Here is a 7,207-nt window from a genome sequence, read left to right on the forward strand (position 1 = left end):
ATTTTTATTTTATTTTATTTTATTTATTTATTTATTTATTTATTTATTTATTTATTTATTTATTTATTTATTTATTTATTTATTTATTTATTTATTTATTTATTATTTTTTATTTTATTTATTTATTTATTTATTTATTTATTTATTTTGATCAGCATATACTAAAAGACAGTCTATATTATATTATATATAGTAAATGTCGTGCGTAATATCACTGTATCTTTATTGAATGTTACATATTGTTAAAAGTGAACACAAAGGCCCGATGGGCCGGGTGTTTAAAATCCTATTATACGTGTATTTTATTGTGATTGTGCATGACATATGTCACTATAATAAACTATTTTACTCAGTTTTTACAATAAATGACAAAAACTGTGAAGATTTTCATTTTTTCGTCCCGTCAATCGAAACTTTGAAAAGGAGAAGAGTTAAAATTTATATATTATTAATTCATTTCATTTCGTATAAGATATAGCATATTTCAGGCAACCAAAAAAAAGTCCTGGCAATCAAACGAGATTTCTTGAAGTAAATATCTTTGAAAGAAAAAAAAATCGGTAAGATTAACTTACTAAAGATTTTAAAATATTACTCATTAACAAGAGCTAAATTATAAACTTTAGGTTCCACTGAATTAGTCATATTATTGTTAACAGTGCATGTATTATACTTATGCATTTTTTCGGAAATTAAAATTTTTATTTCTATATATATTAAACCAAAAAAAAAAATTATAATAATCTTTGCAGGAAGAGCCTTGGAAGACAAATTGCATATTCGAACACAAATTCCTCCAGTAATATTTATAGATATAGATAAAGATAAAATAAAAGTTTCATGACAAATAATATCAAATAGCAAAATACTACATAAGCATGATCAAGAATGCATTTTGATTTCTTGGAAAATGTATCTTCCCTACATGAATAAAATTATTCTCGCAGTCTCATATACACACTTGAAATCATACGTGTGATATTATTTTATCATACTTTGGTTTATTTCTAACTGTGTATGGCCACAGGTTGTTATAAACATTATGATGTTTTCTTGTTACGTATATAGCATAAGATAGGAACCAATACTCTCTCTCTCTCTCTTTCTCTTGAGAGAGAGAGAGAGAGAGATGGCCCGAGGACCATGAAAGAGTCTTAGGCTCACAAAAGAAATATTTATTATAAACTGACGCTTGACAATTTAAATAGGGCCGGACAAACGTGAAAAATAATGCACTGTTTTTACTCAGAAACTTTATTTAACATTCCTGTACAATTTCCTTTTTTTTAACTCTGCCAAATCCCCAATCCCCATCATCCTCACAACGTCGGAGGTTCACGAGTGGCCTTTTTATCAACTTATAAAAGCCCTTATTTTATAAGTGCTTCTCATGGAGAGAAGCTGCCCCCCCCCCCTTCCAAAAGAGGAGAAAAAAAACCTCAGGGGTTTCACGGCCACATGCGGACTCAAGTTCAAATTCATTTATTTCACTCACACCAACATCAGTGGAACAAGAGGTACAGTATACAATGTACACAATCTTTCATCTAATGAAATATTTGACCATCTACCAGTCTCAGTTGGGAAGTGGTGGTTTGAAATTCTAAATGTTATTAGTATTTCTTGAAGTTTACCAGGTAAAATGCAGGACCCCTGACGTCGTGAGGATGCATCCCCACATTGAAATCATGGATCCCATCCAATACTTTTGTACAGGTCAGCCGAAATTGCTTCAAAGAACACTTTCAAAATTGCTACAATAACTTCAATTATAAAGACTCAGGGTTTAAAAGTGCAGGAAGGGAACTTGTGACGTTTATGCCCTATGTTATCTCAATTGATACGTCTTTCGAATAGGAGAGTTGTCGCTCTTTGGTTGCATTGCAGATATAAGCCTAATCCAGATGCACCGGAGGAATTAAAAGAGCAAGGGGCGTATACCCAGTAGAATAAAATAAAATGATAATCAGGTATATGCTTTAAAATCAGTCCATTTACTGTGAATCAACTTGTTCATTTATTTGTTATTTAAGAACTTTACTAATAATCGGCAAGTTTTTCTTTCAATGAAGAAAATGGAAGGTCGTAATGTATGACACACTAGTATATGTACCGATGCATTTAAAAATTCGACCTATTTGTAAAAAAGAAAAATCCAGAAATCTGCATCCTTTAAAATCCATCGGACTGGACTGTGCAGCCTGTGAAAACATAGTGTTTATACTAATGGCGCTCGTAAAGTATGTGCAATAATATGTATACAAAGACCATAAATGAATAAATTACGTTCTTAAATAACAAATAAATGAACATTCGTTTGTCGCACAAGTTATAGTTGTTAATTGGCCTTTATTATATATTTGTAATATAATACAGGGTTTTTGCATCCCTGATATGAACACAGGCACGCGCCCTGTATTACACACCCTGTATCGGCACCCTTTATTTTACCCTTTATCACACCCTTTATTACACCTATCCGGAACATCTCTGTATTTTTCATTCGGAGTTCCTCGGATCTTTTTCTATTAATTTAATTGTTAATGAAGTTTATTTAAATTGTAATCTTATTTCATCGGGTATTTAATGTTGTTCAAAATAATTATTTTTTAAATTTGTAATTATTTCATTTCTTATCACTGAATGTAATGCCTTTGGGAAAAAAATGAGAAATGGAAATTCAACAAAAACAGAACACTTCGGCCCTCGGGCTGATATTGAAGTCTCGGGTTGATATGGGGTGTGATACAGATTTTGCCATGTATTATTCTCTATTTATCGTCTATAGTCAGTAAAAGATCTAAATATGAAATAGATGTATCTGACTCTATAGCAGCTTACTCTTGGATATGAGGAAATAATATTATGAGTAATGTTACCACATCCTTCAGAAACAGACTACACTTCGTTATAAGCCGATTGTGATGTAGTAGTAAATTGTGCCAAAATGTGGTCGCGACAGTGGAGTGTAAATTTAAGAAATTAAGTCGGTCTCTACGAGGTTTCGAAATAAACTATGTTAAGCTATAAAAATCATCATTAACTTACATTTCCGCTTTCACTTGAAAACAATTCTTAAAATAATGGGCAAATCTCTACATCCTCATTGGCATTGATCGCAATTTAACAGGATCCGAACACCCTCACGTGGTAATCCTTCACGCGCATGCTCACAATCTGATGCCCTCGTTTTCGTCAGCTCTTGACATACAGAGACTGAGGGAAAGTCATATGTACCTGCTTTTACGCGGCAGTAAGCGTAACTTACCGATATTGCCTTTTTTTTTTTTTTTTTTTTTTTTTTTTTTTGAAACCTTGAGCCACCTATTAAGTTCATAAAAATGCCATAATCTGGAAGGAGGCTAATTATTTCACTTGTTGTTTTATCGCTAAGAGAAGAAAAAAGGGGTAATGATTCATTCATTTTAATTTGACATTGAAAAACAAAAACATGAATCATCTCTTAGTGTACCCGTATAAGAATTTGTTCTTTCTATACCTACCTCGGTGCTTATATACAAAATGAATTTTAAGAACCAGACTGTAGAGTTGATATAAAGATTCTCAGTGGGCTTTGTAAATTTTTATTATCACATGATAATAGGTCGCTTATGAAACACTGTACAAAATACTTTTTTTCCATATTTTTTTTTTATATTGCATGCCAATGATAGTACAATACCAAACCATTTTTTGAAAAAATCAAATTTTCTTTTTTCTAATAATGAAATTGCTGGATACAACTAAAAATAAAATTGGACGTACATGTATTTACACATATATAAACCAGCCGTTTGGTTGTATAGGAGGCATATCATTATTGAACATAGTATCTTTGACATAAATATCAACCACATTTCTGGAAACAACGAAATATGACAGTGACAAAACTCAGTAGCTTGCATCTTTCTTGTTTTAAGTTATCTGTCCCCGGGAAATTTAATTTATATTGAAGAAATCCATATTATATAATTATATACTTTTAGAAAGTGAATACATCAAAGTACCAGTTCCGGTGTTACAATGGTGAAATATTGTATTGATGCTTGATTAACAATTTCCTTTAAGGCTTTTAATAATAGGAGACATGCTTTTACTACTTGTTTCCTTTTAACTTTCCAATTTTTGATTATAAAGCTAAATATATAAAATGTTTTACAAGCTTACAATGAATTCAGAGAACGAATGATGCCTCAAACAAAAGATGCTCTAAATTACATTCCCTTTATTACATAAATTATACTTCCTCTTCATCCTAGAACAAAAACGTGCAAATTTTGCCTACAATCATTTTATTCCAAAAATACTGCATGTTTTACAGAGTTGTGATCTTTTCTTTCTTTATTGTAATTTTTACTGAATACATTTACTCATGGATGTTGTTGAAACAGCTGATCATCAGTTTTTGCTTCATTTAAAAGAAGCCCAAAAATCGGTAACAGCTTTCACCAGACACAAGTTACACAAAACATGGTCTCCGACATTCTCAAACATGCTCATGAATGAGAAGGAAGCTTGTATTTCAACTGCTACAAAGATTTCCATTACTTCTAGGAGTTGAAGAACTTGTTTTCTTTTCTTCCTGTAACAAATAAATGGCAGACATGAATCGTTTTATTCATTAAGATAATACAGGTTAACATTAAGTTATCGCCTTCTTTTTCGGTGAACATTTATCGTACAAATAATTGGCATGGATACTCTTGGAGCAGCTCCTGAACACAATTCCATTATTAAAACCACACTCCTTTGACATCTGTATTAAACGATCTTGTCTTAGAGTGCTAGCAGAGTTCGGCAAGGTCTTTATGCTGCAGTTCACTTTCTGTTGATTTTAAGCATCATCATCGAAAATAAATATAGAAACACATATTTAAAAAAGTAGGCAATAGAATACCAGGAAGATATAATTACAATTCATCTATTGAACTTTGTAGTAAGAAAATAGATATATATGTTTTGTTTACTGAGCTCGAGTTTTGTGGTATTTATTCAGCTTTGGTGCTCCTATAACCGAAATACATATCATATATAAAGCTTTCTACCACAAACATTAAAGATAATAGTATCATAAGAGGACCTGTCTTCCAATGCTAGTAGTTAAACATATATGTATCCGTCTCAGCTTCTACCATTGTATGATCAAACATAGTTAATGACGAGCGCAGATTTACCATTGTATCTTCCTTCTTCCATCATTCTTCATCCTGTCAAGTGTTCATACAAATACAATATAGTCAGTCACAGGTTGTTAACAGCACCTAATGTTTAATTATAAACTTCCAAAGTCATGTCTCCGCCACTTTTAATTCCGTGCTTAAAATATGTAGTAAATGACTACTAAGTATCTTATAGAGAAAATAAAAAATATATATATTTCATTAAAACTACGGTTTCCGGTTGCTCTAAGTAGCATGCAGTACCAAATAGAAAATTCCTAAATGAAATTCACCTACAATTAAATTTTACCTATAGCTCAATACAATTTCATGATCTATATCTATTTTCGAGTTTACCTCCTTCCTTTTGTAGCTTCTTAACCTCACATGGGTGCCATTAATCAGGATTATGTGACTGTGCTTTTCCAAATAGACAAATAAATTCTTAGAAATCTAGAAAATCAGGCTTCTTTCCGATTTTTTAAGTACATCAATATAAGAACGAGGAAAGTTTGTTTTTTATTCCAACATGTATATAAGAAAAACTCCTCTTTTTCTGTTGATCTGATAATTTATGCTTTGTGTTATATTTTCACTGTTGTTTAATTTTTGATGTTTTCACTTTAGACTGTAAAAGAAAGACCTCTGTTGCAAATATATCAAATAGATGAATAATACGAAACCAAAAAACAAACAAACAAACAAACAAAAAAAACAAAACAAAAAACAGTGAGTTCATAAAGTCGTTAACACAAACATTTAGTTAAAAAAAAATTAAAATCAAAATGTTTAAAATTATACATTTCCGTAAATTTAAAAGGAAATCATGTATGCTATCGTGCTTAAGCGGTGAGGCTACTTAAATATCTTTCTAAGTTTACATTCAACAAAATGGCTTTTCTTTAATCACTGCTTTTTCTTCAGTTCCTGTAACACTAAATGGCAGACAATAATCGAGACAATGAGGCATGATATTACACGATCATCAATGGCTTTTCACTTTCTGTGAAGAACACCATCATTTGTCTAGCGAACAGTTGGCAGGAGTTCTAGTATCGTTTCTTGATATTCAACTCATTTATAATAAAAAATACACTCCTTGTATACCCATTCAAGACGAACGAAGAGTGCATGAATAGTTCGGCAAAGATTTCCTGCAAGAGTGCACCATTTGAGATTGTGTAACCTCAGTAAATGAATACAGATCCATTATTTATGTATGTACGTATATAGGTAGTAATATCGTAAAAAACGTTATTTCTATTTATATGTTTATAATTCATTGTATTCCATAATGTGTGATCAACGGAATTGAATAAAGTGGTATAATATATAAAAAAGTTTCACAATACCTTGATTATTATATAAATGTATACACTCAAATTCGGTACTTCATAACCTTCAAGGAAAACAAGATTTCAAAACAAAGTAAATTGATTAGTGAGACTTTTTGATTCAAACTGCATGTAATGTCTGTTAATTATTATCTGTAATTAAATGAATAATACCTTTTAAAACAAAGTTTATATTTATACACATTTCATGCACTGGAAACCTCTCGGTTGGTTCACAAAGTTCATATTGTGTAAATATATAATATCCAGATAATTAAAAGGCTGATTATGAAATGCACATTTGCAAGAACAAGGGAGATTGATGGAGCGCACTTACATGTTCAGATGCAAATCCCTCTCTTTGACCCTGTCTAAAATCTCGAGTGCATACGTACCAGAAAGAGAATGAAACCTGGATTTCATTCTAGGTGAACATGCATCAAAGAAATAGGTGGAGTAAGCCAAAAATAAATCAGAACATCTTTATTGTCTACATACTTTGTGTCCTCAGTAAGTATGTGTACTTTAAATCTAAATGTTCCAAATGAAGTACATGGGAATAACTCATACAAGCTTTGAGCTCAGTGCAACCAAAAATAAAACCACACAGAAAAAGAACTAGTCAGGGTAAGGTTCCTTTTGGCCTCGCTTTTGGATGTTTAAAAATTTTGCTACACCTGTAATTATATTACTTTTAAAATGAGTATTGATTTT

The sequence above is a fragment of the Saccostrea echinata genome, unplaced genomic scaffold (assembly GCF_033153115.1).
Source record: "Saccostrea echinata isolate AGI-Se365-2 ecotype Australia unplaced genomic scaffold, CSIRO_AGI_Sech_v1 ptg000012l, whole genome shotgun sequence".
NCBI lineage: Eukaryota > Metazoa > Mollusca > Bivalvia > Ostreida > Ostreidae > Saccostrea > Saccostrea echinata.